Raw genomic sequence first — 17837 nt, 5'->3', positions numbered from 1 at the left:
AAATAAGGTGGAACAAAAACAAAATGCATTATTTCAAACATAAATTCATTATTAATATTGAATAGGTCCCACTATTCTAACACCTAACACCTATGGGAACCAGCATGAACCTTTTCAGCTATTTGAGTTACAGTAGCTCTCCTATTGGAACAAACAACACAGGTCAGCCTTCGTCCCCACATGCATCATTAAGCTTTAACCACCCCTTGATCCTGTCGCTGGTTCACCGGTTCTCCTTCTTTGGATCATTTTTGGTATGTGCAGACCAGGAACTTCCCATAAGAGTTGCAGTTTTGGAGTCGCTCTGACCAAGTTGTCTAACCATGATAATTAGGCCCTTGTCACAGTAGCTGCAGTAACAATATTTCGTTACAGTGGTGCTTGGAAGTGGGCGGGATATATTAGGCAGCAAGTGAACCTTTTGTCCCTAAAGAGTTTGAGTGACTTTAACAAGGGATAAATTCTGATGGCTAGATGACTGGGTTAGGGCAACTCCAAAACAGCTCTTCTGGGCTTTTCCCAGTCTGCAAGACCTACCAAAAGTGTTCCAAGGAAGGACAATTGGTGAGCCTGTGACAGGGTCACAGGCGGGGTCAAGACTCTTTGACACATGGGGGAGTGAAGGCTGGCCCATGCATTTCAATACGATAGACAAAATACTGTAGGTTAAATTGATGAAAAGATTAATGCTGAGTGCATCACTGTTTTGGTTGTAGAAGGGAGAACTACTCCATATTACGTGGATGGTCATACTGTTATGGCTAATCTGTGTGTTTGGGTGTATGGAATTGTTAAAAAATGGCTAAGTTCATTGTTTATTGAGTTTGTTCGAGTGAGTAGCCTTGATGCTAATTTCTTTCTAATTAAAAAATGATCAAACAAGCAATAAATAAGCAAACACATTCAAAAAAAGCAAAAAAGGAGAGAGGAAATGAGTAGTAAAGGAGGGGCTCAGGGAATAACCTTTTTATTTATTCGTTCATTTTTAAATGACAAGTGTTCTAAATGAAATACTAAAAAAAAGTTTTTGCAACAGAAGAAAAAGTAATATTAATGTACAAACTGAAAGATATTAGTTTTTGCATCCTTTTGTTGAGTCACAAAGCTAATACACAAACAAATAGCAAAATTTTATGTCAAAATCATTTTGATTATATCAGTTTCATTTTTGTTATATTTTGCAAAACATATAAATTGAACTGCAACAGTTTCGTCAAATTTGATAAATCTGCCTATAATTATGTTTATGACAATGTAAATATGCAAATTTAGTAATACAATGAAAATACTCAGGAAATATGAGCCCTTTCAGAACAGAAAACTAATGAGTTGTGGGTTTACACCACTATTCCTTCAGGGATCCCAGTATTTCTGCCTACGGTCCTGCCTGAATCCTAACTGCAGGCTATTTTTTATGGTGAAATAAGACTGCTTATATTTGTAAATAAAAACATTAACATAATCAATTGAAGCCACTGCATGCTGGGCTTGTGCCTAAGGCACGTCACAGGAGCTAGTAGAAATGTTCAGGAATCAGAAAATCATTCACAAATCCTGTCCAGCATGCTACCAAAAGGCCTGAATTATTCATGGAGTGGTGTATGTCAATATGCACAGTCTCTAAATGTGTTTATAATTAAAAACTTGGACACAACATGACCACAAGTCTTTTTGTTTTAGAGAAATACAGACAGAAAAGACAATAACAGATCATGTGTGACATATGATTGACCAATTGAATATATATATATATATATATATATATATATATATATATATATATATATATATATATATATATAAGTATTCCTAGCCACTATAAGACATCAGCTCAATGGCCTCAATGGACCTTGACATAGATTATACATGTCAGGAACTGTATTGGAGAGACAATTCTTCCAAAAGACATTTCTTAATGGTTTTAGAGAACACTTTCCATCAACACTGTACAAAACTATATATAAAAGCAATAACAAATAATTACAGATTACAAAAAGTCATTCATTACATATTCTACACATTTATTTTGAAAGCACACAGTGAGTCTTTGCATCCTATAGAAAGTACTACTATTGTTATGCTGGAAGTAACCACTTCCATCAAGATAGAAATGTTTTATCACAGGATAAAGGTGATGAGTCAGAATATCTTTGTATTGATTTGCAGTACCCTTTTTTGTAAGAGGCTAAGTGGACCCAAACCATGCCAGCAAACTGACAGAATAAAACAACCACCAGACCTCCTCATTGTACACATCTAGCATTAAGTCAGATGTCATTCTGTATGCCACATATACACACTCACACTTAACACTTGATGTACACCGGTCAGCCACAACACTAAGACCACTGCTAGGTGCCTTGAATAATAATCATGATCAATGATACAGTATGCCAGTAAACTGCTGACAGGATCATGGGCACTTGAGGATCATCTACGCCAGCCCGTCCAGTCAAATCCAAAGTAGAAAAAAGTCAAATAGTTTAAAAAAAATAGATGCTGGCCATGATAGAAGGGTGTCAGAACACTCAGTATTTTTTTCCCCCAGATTCCAGCCGAATCAATCATCCATGGGATGTGCCTGACAAACATTCAATTGATGATTCCATTGATGCTCCACCTCGTAACCCATAGCACCCAAAGGATCCTCCACTAATATCCTGGTGCCAGACTATGTGGAAGCACAACCTGAGGGGCCAGAGCTGCCAAGGGGAACCTACAGTACACAATATTGGTCTTAATGTTTCGTGTTTAATGTTATGGCTGATCCGTGTATCCCTGTAAATTAGTAGTCTAAAATGTGCATTCATCTTTATAATTCACAATAGTTCTCATCATAATTTACCCGTATCACTTTTGTACTGATTGCAACCAGAATTTTCAACAATATTTACTGATTGTTTACCAAATGTGCCCTCATGGGATGACATGCTGTATCAATGAAATGCAGATATAAAGTGTATAATATATATCATCAATATAATCTTTTCAATCATAAAAACTGAATGCAGCTTTGTGCAACTGAATGCAATTGTCTTTTGCGTTACAATTTATCATAGATTATGATTAAATTGTGTTCTTAAATCAATGTAGAATCTAACATGGGAAGACGTTAAAAGGACTTTACTTTTTAGATGTCTTACCCATAGATCATTTTTATACAGGTTTACAGTAGCCTATAGTGTTAACAGCTTAACTGTATCATCCAGTACACCAGTCTGGAAGCATCTGCACTAATTATACAATACTATATAAAAGTCTTCAACCACTCACCTTCATATTAAACAAAATTGACTATGCAGATTACATTTAAAAAATTGGTGTTTATTTGCTACAGGCTGTGAAGTGCCTAAAGATAATTATTTTTTTTTTAATCACTTGTTAATATAACCTCCTTTAGCAGCATCCTCATTTCCCCTCTTGTCTGTTCCAGCCACTCAGCATTGAGCATCACCAGTATACAAATGACTGGCCTCATCATCTGTATCTGTTTCTCACTGGCTGATGCTTTAAGTAAAATGTTTTTTTTATGCTTGTATGATTCAAATGTCACTTAAGAAACAAAATATCCCTCAGTCTGAAACTGGCCAGGTACAGGGACTGGACGAAAAATAAAAGACCAAAACTTGCCAAAAACAAGGGCCAAAAAAGTTTTTCAGGAAGCCTGGAGAACTATTCTTTAAGAATACATAAAAAAATCTAAAAAGTCTGGCTCATTAGAAGCAAAATACAAAGAAATGAGGGTGGCCTGAGACTTTTGTACAGTGCTGTGTTTCTCCATTCGTTTACACTGAATTTTTTCTTCAATTTGCTTCTGTTGTCAGGGGCACTTAGCAAAAATTCCCAATGCACAAAACAAATTAATATGTGGAATGAGTGAACTACAGATTTAAACTACCATATACTTGCTATACCCAGAGGAAGACATATTGCCCTAAGCTAGGTACTCAGCTTTTAAGTCGATCGTCAAATGGACTTACTTGCCCGCAAAAATCAATATTGATTACGGTATAATTTATTTTTGTACAAATCAAATTCCTATTACCCACTATTCTTTTTTACACCAAAAGCCAGTAAAAATGATGACCGTTTTCTCTGCCTCATAAACCTATTTTAAATTTTGCAAGCAATTCGTGATTTAAGTTCATATTACTTAACTAAAAAATCCTAATTTATCAGACAAGAGTGCAAGGCCAGCATCAAGAGTACTTACTCTGGATAATAGGCCACTCCATGGCACTGATGCTCTTTGGCTCATCACAATATAATATTCTCTTTATTATCCCCTGGCCACTGTTTAAATGCTTATATGAATGATAAGGTAAAAAGAAAATCGTTATGATGCCAGTAGGCCCTTTATGATTAAAATGCACTTTCCCAGCATAAGTCCTGCATGCTATGGAGCTGCTGTCAGATGTTTTCTATAAATTCCATAAAAATATTTTGCTCACATACAGCATGCTCAAATTATTCAGTTACTTTAAAAAAAATACCTATCCATGTTATGGTTTAAAATATTATATTATGTTTCTGCTTGTTGAAGCTTTCATTCCACGTTTTTAAAAGAAATTAATTTTAATAATTAAAAAATGGCAGTTATATAGTCCATGCAAATTTACAGTACAAACAATTGCAGCTGTTAAAAATATAAGATATGTGTTTTTATGGTCCTTTAAATCACTCCATTATTGAACTTACAGTATTTGAAAAATATTAGACACTAGTGATTTTTTTTAATGATAGTGTCAATATAATCTAACACTTTCATTGTAAGCAGCACTTGAAGTACAGATTTTAAATGTCTAAATATATATTGAGAGTCTTTGGTGGTTCCTCTTCTGACCATCAATAATGTATTAAACAATCTCAGTATCCAGTTATTTATTTTAAATTGTAGTAGACCTTAACAAGGTCATATTCACAAACTTGTCCATCTTTAATGTTTCTTAAAAACAATTCCTAAATTTAGTGAAGCAAGGTTCTTAGTAAAGTGTGGCAGTGACTGAAATTCCTACTTATTAAACTCCTATATATATAAATTACAGACCTAAGTCCAATCTAATTGCCCATCAGAATGCTTTACAACACTATAAAGACTGTTGTGAAACTGACTGCACATATGCCGTAGATAAGCTTTGGGATACTGAAAACAACTCCACGTGGTGCTTTGGTGCTTGTTCAAACAGTTTAGGCCATCCTCTGAATCATAATCAGACACCAAGCCCAGTGAAATGCCACTGTTCTATGACAGCTGGGTTCAAAGTCAACCCACTGATTCCTAGCAACCAAAATGTTTATTAAGAGAGAGTGTCCTTTCATGGTTGATTTTCTGTTTGTAGTTGTTTATGCATGAAAAATTTGTGAAATTATATTTATATTTTTGTGGCATGAACAATACTTGATAGACAATACATGTAACCAAACAGCTCCAGGGTTCTGGGTTTGCAAGGAGTTAAATCCTAAAAGTAAGGTCAGAGCAGACTTGAAGTTGAAAAAAAAAAATATATATATATATATATATATATTTATATATATATATATATATATATATATATATATATATATATATATATAATGGCGTAAAAACTATTTAATTATTAGAAGCATTTATTATTCTATTGCGTTAAAACCTGACACTGTCAAATGTCAAACTCTTAGCCCTTAAAAGATATTATGTCCCACTGCCACCACCATCTCTCTCTCTCTCTCTGTCGCCAGATGCCCTGCAACATCATGCCATCTACAGTGGTGCTAACGTCATTGTCACAATGGCATACAAGGCACCGCCTGAGGGGCCCTTGACAACCTTTGTTCATGTTTTATCTGGGTCTTTAGGTGCAGGACATGGCTACTATTTTTACAGGGTGTGGCCATTTTTGTCTTTGTGTTGTTTATTATGGAGTAGGGGAAGCAGTTCATTTATTTTCTTTATTTGTGTAGGTACTGTAGCTTCCCTTGTACAATTAAACGTTTAATATTTTGTCCTTGTCCAGCCTATGGCAATTACCGGTGATCCTCTACTTATCCATAATATATAATCGCAAATGGTATCTTTGTGGCAGCATGGTGGTGGTTTTTAGCACATCTGGCCTGGCACCCCTGCATGTGCATGCATGTTCTCCCAGTGCTTGGTGGGCTTCCTTCCACAGTCAAGCCACATACCAAATTGCACATGATGTATTACTGTGCGCGTGCTTGAGTTGCAACAGTCCAGTCTTGAAATAACAAGGGACTGAACAAGCACCTGTGTGGCCTGTGCAAAAAGAAATTCAAAATTATTCTGATTTTGTGAAAAAGAAATCAACAAGCGTGAGTAAGGTTAGCAGTGTTACCATGTACATACAGTAGTAATTGTTAATTGCCCAGAATTACCCAAAGATTGCGGATGGTGACTGAAGAAGTTATCCGATTATTGTCCAGTGTTCCAGGAGGATGAATCATCTGGGATGAATAGCAGTTTGATTTTACTGAGATTGAGTTTCAGATGATGAGCTGTCATCTAGGATGAGATGTCTGCCAGACATGCTGGGATCCATATGGAAACCTGAGTGCCTGGGGAGGAAAGGAGAGAATGAGTTGCATGTCATCTGCATAACAATAGAATAAAAAGTCATGCGAAGATATGACCTTACCAAGAGATTGGGTAAAGAGGAAGAACTAAGGAGGACCAAGTACTGAGCCTTGTGGGACACCAGTAAAGATTCTGCATGGAGCAGATGTGGATGCCCTAAATGTCACCTCATTCAACCTGTCATCCCATTAAGACTGATATCATACACTATATGCCTAGTAGTATGTGGAACCCTGGCCATCACACTCATATATGGGCCTTCCCTAAACTGATGTCACAAAATTGAAAGTAGACAACTGTCTATAATGTGTTTGTATATTGTTGTAGCTTTATAATTTTAAAATCCGAACCCTGTTCCAGCAGGGAAGGTGCTTTTGGGTTGAAATGGAGAAATACAGGTGTCCTGCACAAAGACCGGACCTCAACCCCACTGATGAAATGGAATGCCAATATCGGTGTCTGATCTCTCTAATGCTCTTGTGGCTGAATGAGCAAACCCCCAAAAGAATAGAGGCTATTACGGCAGGGAAATGGGTGAACCAAGCTGGAATGGGATGTTCCTCAGGCACATATGGAGGTGATAGTCAGGTGTCCACATACTTATGTTTATAAAGTGTACTTGCAATTAAATGAAATCACGTACAATAAATATTTCAGCAAGATTTCAGACCACACAACAATACTGAAAAAGTACTGATTAAAGTAGTAAATAACCTACTACTGGCCTTTGATCAGGATTGTGTCTCTTTGCTTGAAGTGCTTATCAGTGCAGCTTTTGATATCACCGAACAAATTATTCTTCTAGGCAGACAAGAAAAAATATATGGAATTAAGGCTATTTTTGGTTTGGATCTTTTCTCACTTAATGTTACCAGTTTGTACATTTAAGTGTCTTCTATATGTATACAAAAGTGAAGTTTAGTGTTCCAAAAAAGCTTTGTCCTGGTCTACTAGATGTTTCAGCAGACCCAGCTAAAAAAAAAAAAAAGAGGAATATATAAAGGACATTATACATGATGAGTAACGTCCTCCTTTCTAATTCTGACATGATTGAAGTATTACTCCTACCAGTACCATAGGCAGCTATAAATAAGCTTTCTGGTTATGTAATAACTCTTGTTGGGCTTTTTTGGTGTAATTATTGACTCCAGTCTTTTGTTTAAAGCTCATGAAGGGTCACATCACTAGGATAAAATAAACATAAAATTGGAAATACAGAATATGTCATTACATGATGCAGAGAAAATGTTAAATTAATTTTACCAGTTTAGACAATTGTTGTGCAGTGTGATTGTAGGTGCATGGTAGATGATTGTACTGTAGGTGCATAATTAAGACACAGATAGGCCAGAATGCAGCAGCCAAAGTCCATCCAAGAACCAAAAAGCAATGAATAATCTTCGCACATATTGGAATAGAATTCTGGTGTGTGTTCACGGTCCTGCCATTTCCTCAATAACTGGATTATTTGGATACTGTGGACTTGTACTTTCAAAGTATGGACCAGTTGTTGCAGTCATAAAAACTGTCCTGTCCTTATCCCAAGACTCCTTTCAAAATATGCTTACACCTAAAATGTTTTAAATATTTTTTTTCAATACACAAGACACTTGGTCTTTGAAATATTATTTATAATCTCACTATTTGCTGTCACCTAAAAAAGAATGGGTTCCCTGATCCCATCCGCCTAAGGTTTCATCCTCATGTCAACACATTTTTCATGGTATTACAGTTTTTACTTGCTTCTGTCAACTTTTGAACTTTTGCTTGTCTATTTTTAAAGCTAAATGTTGTCATGCCTATGTGGTTACACATGATTTATAAAAATTTATTTACATTAAATGATTTTCCTTATATGAATGACCATGCATCTATTAAATTTGTCCTTATTGCCATTCAAGATAACAATATATTCTACCTTTGTCCAATTAATATTAATGTACTGTACTGTAGCATGCCTGTTTCAATATTAACATTTCCAATCACAATAATTACTAAAGGTTTATTCAAAACTCATATATGTGGACTTACAGACAAACTTTCTTGTGTGATATCTACTTTGTTAAAAGCAATATTAAGTCCAGTGCCACTGTCAGACAGTTTCTTAATAATGTGTCACTGCGAAATTAAATCCTCCCGAAAACCCACTGTATCCTTTTGAAAACTGCCAACATTGTCATCAGTGAATTAAGTCCTGCATATCATTTATTAAAATTAAAATAGACCCCAGGTGTATATAAACAGTTTGACAACAAAATTACTTAATTTTTGAGGTTTTCAGAAAAATGATTTTTTTTTTTTTTTTTTTCAAATGAAACAAGAAGAACTGCAAACTGATAGAGAATATTTTGTGCATGTTTTTGTTAATTCACCAGGGTGTGAAAAGCACAAATCCCAAATTATTATGTCAAAATTGCTTTGGGTTTATCATTGTAAATTTTATGTAATTTTGCAAAATGTTATAACTTTTTTACGTCGAATGTTTGTCACAATGAATGAAGTCACTGGCAGGAAATAGGAACAAGGTAGTGTTTAGTTTTATTGCACACAAAAATTCTTTTAATTACAAAAATTGGAAGCTCCCGAGAAACATTATACACGGCAACAAAACTTACAATGCATCGTCAGCCTCCTCCTTAAAAAGGTTCAGTGTTGCTTGTAGTTGTTGCCAACACCTCATCTAGTCCAGGTATGCACCCTAAAAGTGCCATCTAAGCACTATCTGACTGCTGATATATATTTGTTGTCCCATGAAGTTAAATATATTTTTAAAAAATACCAATAGAAAAACAACAGCTTCCCAAACACAACATGTGCATCTCATGTTTCACTGCAATAGCAGTGTAACAATAAGCTTTGTTAAGAATAAAAAATAGTGTTTGCACAACATCAACTTTGCATTCCTTTTTCATGGCTCCAACATTCTTCAAAAATTCACTGAAGGCATTTAGTTCACTCATTGCAACCTCTGTTTTGCATACAGTAATGGTGGTTTACTTCACTGTCCGTGTGACAGAAAAGAAGCATGTCATGTTATGTCACTCCATATTATGGTTTGCCTAAAAGGCGGAGGTTTAAAGCTTCTAAAATATAGACACACAACCACGTCTTTAATAATACTGGATCTATTATATTGGTAATCACAGCTTTTTCCCCAGATATCCTGCTCGATATGAAGTTCAAGCCCAGCCCCACGGAGAACATGGCATGTGAACGCCGAATGAATTTAAGAAGCACGTCGGCGAGCACTACTGGGACCTGGCTCTTAGTACGAGCATACTGGAGACGGCTCATAAGTGACAAAAGAGCAAGTGTGGTGTAGTCCAAGTCACACAGGCAGCCATGTTTGGTTAATTAGGATGAAAGAATACCGTTCGTCAACCTGGCAGTTTTGTGTGTGTGTGTACTGTATATAAGTGAAATTTGAAGCAAACAGAGCGTCAAAGGCGGCTTCTTTGAGTTCATCGCTCTGAGGGAATCCTTTACATAAAGTGTAACTTTTTTTTTATGGTTTTGTTTACTTAATTTAGATTTTTTTTTTATTAGCTTTCGTGAACATCCCTGCTTTTAAAAAGAATGTACACAATCTTTTTATAAATTTTCACACACACAAAAAAAAAATAATTAGATTTTAAAAGGTCAGCATTTTTAATGGATGGAATGTTACGAGTGTGTGTGTGTGTGTGTGTGTGTGTGACCTTTTGTTCCATTGCTTCAAGACAGAACAACAAATTACACTCTCCAAGGTCTCAATTGTATGAAACAAATAGAATTCCCTAATCTAATAAAATATTGACTTACACCTTCTTATTACCCATAACCTGAGGGAAATTTTTTTTATAACAGCTGCTCAAATAATGGCTGTTCTTCAAATGATAACAAAAAAAGGATATAAGACAACATTAAAAATTTCCCAGCCTTCTCAGCAGATAAATTATCATAGGCAAAAAAAACATCAATTTAATACTATACCCTCACTTGTGTTCATTAATAATCCCTCAAACTTTTAATCCCTTATAGTGAGCCAGATAAGCTGTCCAGTTCCTAATTGTCAGTGCACTTCATAGTAGGTCTATTCCAATGTTTGTGGGATAGCTTTCATAACAAATGAGGCTGCTGTTAGGACTGAACTCCTGGGGAAGTCTCGTTAAATGGATGAATTACAAGGAAGCTATAACCAGCCAAGGTCTGGACAGGTATTCTGTCTCTCACACATTGAAAAATTATTTTTTTCCCCCCTGTGCCGTTTCTTTACAGAATCTCTTCTGGCACCTATTGATTAGAACCTAAGCAGAAAATGAGTTGCTATTTTACTCTCGCTGTCTTAAAGTCTGTCACAATGATAAGTACCTAACAAACATGTATGCAAACATATAAAATGACTGAGTATTGGGTATTAATGCTTACAATAGCAGGGTTTTGTGGGTCTTTCCCAAGCCTTGATGACTTAATCACACTGTTGGCATTCTGTTTTTTGGGTATTTCTTTTTTATGGTTTGTGATATTGGACCCTAATGAGTTGAATAATTCCACATGCTGGGTGTAGTTGATTTGGTCACGTGACTAGTGCATATGAAAGTAGGTCACTTATGTAAACAGAAGCACTGGATGGAAGATTGCACACAGTTGACAGCATACTGCATGTGGAATATGTGGTTTTCCTACTCCTGAAGTAGAGAAAGTGTCTTGGATTAATGCGTAAACCCACTTTTTGCATTTAGTAATATATGTTGCTGTCGGCCACAAGAAGTGTTGGGTATTTTATTGGAGCCGTTTCTTGGTCAGAGAGTGAGTTAAACTGATGTTCATTGCTGATTTGTACTGTACATCCATTCATTTATTTTGCCACTACCAAGAGAATGTGAAAATACACCCAGCCAATGTCTCTGTCTTACTATATAAAGTATGTGTTAAATCCACTGTGGTTTTCAAATCATTTTTTTCCCACTACATGTTTTGGATAATTAATGCTTTAAGTGTGGAAGTTTCCATTTCATATTTGTGCTGCTCCGCTTGTTGCACAGTTTGTACAAGGCTGGCTCTGCTTTCACTCGATTGCACTCCTCTTGTCTTGTTCCTGTTGCGACTTCACTGGCTTTTACTTCAGTGCGTGAACAAGCAAACTGCCTGCTTTGTGTCATACTTTAATTAAGATGTTATCTTGTGAGTCTTATCTGGTTTAGGTTGTGCATATGCTGTTGGTTTCTTTGGTTGGTTTTTCCATTTGTACTTCACAAGTACGCTCGCTATTAAGTTGGCACATGCTGGCAGACCTTCTCATTTAGAAAAGAGGTACTTTTGTGTGTTTTTAGATAGTAATGGTACTTTAACAGGACAAAATGTGTCTCTTTATGAACTTCACAAAATTGGTTAGGATATATCCATTGTGCCTAGCTTGTTATTTAATAGTTTCGTCAGACACTACAGTTTCATAAAGACTGTTTTAATGATATAAAAACAGTAACTGATATATCTAAGATCTTAATAGGATGTCCAGTCTCTAGGCATTGCCTGAAAGGGGGACAGTTGGAGCCTGCTGGTAAGTCAATATTAGCATTACCATTCAGCCCACCATCCACTTTGGTTAAAAAAAAAACTAAATCGAACGCCATTGGCTGTGATGCATCCACAGTCCATAATTGCAGTTTCACTGTGCTTTACAGTCACCCGAGTGCTAAACTCTTCTCATACAGTCATCCATCACCATCTATGAAGCAGAAACATGGAAACGTCACTGAAGAGCACATTCTAGAACTAGTTTTCTTTACCACAATCTTTTTGTGTCCAGCTGTAAGATTTTCTCTCCTTCTTAAACTTTGACTGAACATCCCCACCTCCCTCATCTTCTTTAAGTGGGAGTTATTGCGATCTACACTCCACTCTCAAGGCTCATCTCTGCTTTAATTTAAGGAATAGTTTTAAACCTATAAGATTTTCTTTTTCTAAACGAAATACTGTCCACTTTTATGGTGTGTTATCTCATTCTCTTTTCAATCTTTTTTATCCTTCACTCACCCATTATGTCTTTGTTTGATGAGGACTCCATTCACATTCTTTTGACTGCAACCAACTCTAACAGCATTTTCTCAGAAATAATAGTCTTTGTCTGCCAACAAAGTTTGCAACAATAATCCAATATTGCAACAAAAACAAAAACAATATTCCTATTATTTTCTAAGCTTATTCTTGGCTTTTGAACCAGTCACTTCCTCTTCACAAATTACTGCGAACAATCCTTGTTTATTTGTACTTTATATGGAGCACACTGGCATTCAGTGATCATTATATAATAATTTTTTGGCTATTGAAAAAAATAGTATATATTGTATATATATATATATATATATATATATATATATATATATATATATATATACATACAATATATACAATATACAATATATATATATACAACACTTTTATTGAGCAGGTCCCTATTTGAAACCAAAATAGCCCTTACCCATCAAGGCATGGCCTCCACTAGATATCTGAAGGTATGTATATATCTGGCGCCAAACCATTAGTAGCAGATTCTTTAAGTCCTGTAAGTTGTGAGGTGGGGTCTCCATGAATCAGACTTGTTATTTCAGCACATGCTACAAATGTTTAATTGGATTGAGATCTGAAAAATTTGGTAGCTTCAAACTTGTTCCGTTCATCCATCTAGGAACCTCTGTAGTTCAGCTAGGGACCATGGAGGCCAATGGCCACCACTGTATTTTTTCCCATTTTATACAACCGTTGTAGGACCTCCGGTCAACATTCACACATGCATTTACACACTAGAGACAATTTGGAAATGCCAATTGGTCTAATCTGCATGTCTTTACACTGTAAAGCACATGCAAAATCCATGCTCACAGACCCAACGAGGGAATCAAACCCGGGACCTGGAGGTGCACGGCAACTCATGCCACTCAGTTACTCAAACCTTTCTTAACCATTTGGCACAGGCACATCATCCTGTTGAAAGAGCTAAAGAGGGCTGTACCTGGTCAGCAACAATGCTTAGGTAGGTGGTGCATGTCAAAGTAACATCCACATAAATACCAGGATGTTTCCAAGCAGAACATTGTCAAACCATCACTGTCGGCTTGATTTTTTCTATAGTGCCTTCTAGTGCCATCTCTTTCCCAGGTAAGTGGGGCAAATGCATCAGGCCACCTTCTTCCATTGCCCCATCATCTATCTCTGATGCTCATGTGCTCATTGTAGGTGCTTTTGGTGGAGGACACTTTTCTTCAGGAACCAGCATAAACCTTTTCAGCAATTTAAGTTCTGTAGCTCTTCTATTTCTACTACATGGGACAGCCTTCACTCACCATGTGCATCAATGAGCCTAGGATGCCTACATTTTTTCCATCCTTGGACCACTCCTTCTACATTCTTCAACCTTGGTTGGTCTTGAGCACTGCAGTCCTGGAACATCCCACAAGAGCTGAGGTTTTGGAGTTGCTCTGACCCAGTCGTCTAGCCGTCACAATTTGGCCCTTGTTAAAAGAGCTCAAATCTCTCTCTCTCTCTCTCTCTCTCTCTCTCTCTCTCTCTCTCCCGCGCCCATGGTTTCTGCTTCCAACACATCAATTTCAGGGAAAAAATGTTCACTTGCTGCCTAATATATGCCACACACTTCCAGGTGCCATTGTTACAAGATAATCAGTGTTATTCACTTCACCTTTCAGTAGACATAACGTTATGACTGATTAGTAGTTTTGCTTTGCCGTTTTCAACCTTTAAGTGAACAGAAGCGATAGATCCCTTTAAACACATCAAAACAGCGGCTAAATGTCAGAGCATAACATATATGCACCTGGGCATGAATTACTTTTTGACTCATGGTGTGTAAACAGACTCTCCACTCACTACACAGGAGGCATGAAATAATAATAATACTGTAAAAAAAATGCTATTGAGCATATATATTAAGAAAGCTGCTGTACAACATGCATTTAAGTAATGTAAATACACTTAAGGTAAGTTATATACACTAATATAATTTTAATGAACCACACTAAGTCATTAAGTGAGCCAAATACCTGATTTACCCTAGTAAAATTGCCTCCAGAAAATCTACCCTACATATTCGAAAAGGACATGTCATCTTCTTTCACATCACACACAACACAGCGAAAGGAATGGAACTGCTTTTAGCTGCCAGTCATGAAGTAATGCATGCAAAGGGAGACTAATGCTTGTTCGCTTTTTCAGAAAAGGCAAAAAGAAAGAGGAGAAAAGCTCTTTAAAAAAAGTGCAGTGTTCCGAACCAAATAAGGAATTTTCTCCTGAGTGCTATTTAATCACCTTTCCCTGTGTCACTGTATATAAAATGTTTAAACCAGTTATATGTTTTTTTCTGCCATATGTACTAGTTTTTTTACAGTAAAATATTTTGAAAAAAACTTTATAGTCTTCACATGGAATACTAGAAGGCTGGAGGTATCACTTCCATTGCATAGCTAATCAGATATAAATTAATTTTCTAAAAATAAAATCTGCTTCAAATGAGAGGTGTTTATACGTAAACTAATCTTAAGGGATATTTAAAAGCTTAGGGACATTAGAGAAAATAAACATTGTTTTATTCATTGGGAATGCTCGAAAGCTCGATGCTATCAGCTCTTACAGGCATTCTCTTGTTGCGTGAGGAGCCACGTTTTGTACTGTAGGTGGTCAACAAGAAGTTGGAGGCTCTGTGTCTATGTGTGTGTGTTATTAATGGCTGACAAGAACTATATTTAGTCAGAGCTCTGTGTGACGCGTGGCATCTTGACTAGCATGCAGGAGACGTTTCCCTCTTTACGTTAGGTGCATGCTCAATGCCATGTGTCAGCTCCATACTGCTGCATGTCTAACAAGGCCATAAGACATTCACTGCAAACCTCATGCTTAAATTTATCATAGTGATGTATAAAAGAAGAGAATATATGCCTGCGAATGTGAGACGAAATGTAGAAACAATCTGTGCTTTATGTATACAGGTATATATCTATCTATCTACTGTATATATGTCAGGCATCTCATACCATTTATATATATATATATATATATATATATATACACACACACACACTCACCTAAAGGATTATTAGGAACACCATACTGATAGGATAGCATCTTGCAGTTGATGGAGATTTGTGGGATGCACATCCAGGGCACGAAGCTCCCGTTCCACCACATCACAAAGATGCTCTATTGGGTTGAGATCTGGTGACTGTGGGGGCAATTTTAGTACAGTGAACTCATTTTCATGTTCAAGAAACCAATTTGAAATGATTCGAGCTTTGTGACATGGTGCATTATCCTGCTGGAAGTAGCCATCAGAGGATGGGTACATGGTGGTCATAAAGGGATGGACATGGTCAGAAACAATGTTCAGGTAGCCCGTGGCATTTAAACGATGCCCAATTGGCACTAAGGGGTCTGAAGTGTGCCAAGAAAACATCCCCCACACCATTACACCACCACCACCAGCCTGCACAGTGGTGACAAGGCATGATGGATCCATGTTCTCATTCTGTTTATGCCAAATTCTGACTCTACCATTTGAATGTCTCAACAGAAATTGAGACTCATCAGACCAGGCAACATTTTTTCAGTCTTCAACTGTCCAATTTTGGTGAGCTCGTGGAAATTGTAGTTTCTTTTTCTTATTTGTAGTGGAGATGAGTGGTACCCGGTGGGGTCTTCTGATGTTGTAGCCCATCTGCCTCAAGGTTGTGCGTGTTGTGGCTTCACAAATGCTCTGCTGCATACCTCGGTTGTAACGAGTCTTTATTTCAGTCAAAGTTGCTCTTCTATCATCTTGAATCAGTCGGTCCATTCTCCTCTGACCTCTAGCATCCACAAGGCATTTTCGCCCACAGGACTGCTGCATACTGGATGTTTTTTCCTTTTCACACCATTTTTTGTAAACCCTAGTAATGGTTGTGAATAAAAATCCCAGTAACTGAGCAGATGTGAAATACTCAGACCGGCCCGTCTGGCACCAACGAACCTGCCATGCTCAAAATTGCTTAAATCACCTTTCTTTCCCATTCTGACATTCAGTTTGGAGTTCAGGAGATTGTCTTGACCAGGACCACACCCCTAAATGCATTGAAGCAACTACCATGTGATTGGTTGATTAGATAATTGCATTAATGAGAAATTGAACAGGTGTTCCTAATAATCCTTTAGGTGAGCGGATAGATAGATAGATAGATAGATAGATATAAGGGTGGCCTTTTATTGTGGGCAGTATAAGGTACACCTGTGCACTACTTATGATGTCAGATCAGCATCTTGATGTGGCACCCTGTGAGGTGGGATGGATTATCTCAGCAAAGCAGAAGTGCTCACTATCACACATTTAGACTGATTTCTGAACAATGTTGGAGAGTAATGGTAATATTGTGTACCTGGAATGAATTTTAGATCTTTAAGTCCATTTCATGAAAAATCGGAGCAGAAACAAAGGTGTTGCGTTTATATTTTTGTTGAGTGTATATAGTATGAGATGCCTGTCAGTAAATATTTAAACAATATCACAGTCCTTCTTACAATTGGTCATTTTCATTTTCATCATCATCACATCACATACAGGAACATAAATCTGAAATGTCCCAAAACCAATCAGCTACATAAGTGTGAGTGCGGGTGAGCAGACGAGGAGGGATTTTATTTTTTTTACAATCTAGTCATTTTGGTTCTCTCTCCACACACACACACACACACACACACACATAACATAACAAAATGACGTGTGTGTTCTGACGCCTTTCTATGGAGACCATGGCCATCCATGTCGATTTACTGGGTTTTAATTCCTTGCACCACTTTTGGCAGTCCTGACCACTGCACACTGGGAACATCCTACAAGAGTTGCTCTGACCCAGTCGTCTAGGCATCACAACTTGGCCTTTGGCAAAGTCACTCAAATCCTTAAATTTGGTCATTGTTTCTGTTACCAGCACATCAAATGTTGGGCTAAACTTTTCCAGCTACTGCAACAAGGGGTCAAACTGTGATCGCTAGATGACTGGATTAGGGTAACTCCAAAACTACATCTCATTTGAGATGTTCCCAGTCTGCAGTGGTCAGGACATACCAAAAATGGACCAAGGAAGTAAAACATGAGAACCAGCGGCATGTTTAGGGTCATTGATGCACATCTAGCCTGTGTAGTTCAATCCAATATAAAAGCTGTTGTTTCCTTAGAAAGGGTCAGAACACACAGGTCATTACTGTTTTGGTGGCAAAAAGGGGACCTACTTAATGTTAAAAAGGT

Source organism: Clarias gariepinus, chromosome 6 (assembly GCF_024256425.1).
Source record: "Clarias gariepinus isolate MV-2021 ecotype Netherlands chromosome 6, CGAR_prim_01v2, whole genome shotgun sequence".
Taxonomy (NCBI): Eukaryota; Metazoa; Chordata; class Actinopteri; order Siluriformes; family Clariidae; genus Clarias; species Clarias gariepinus.
This window is presented reverse-complemented; position numbering follows the sequence as displayed.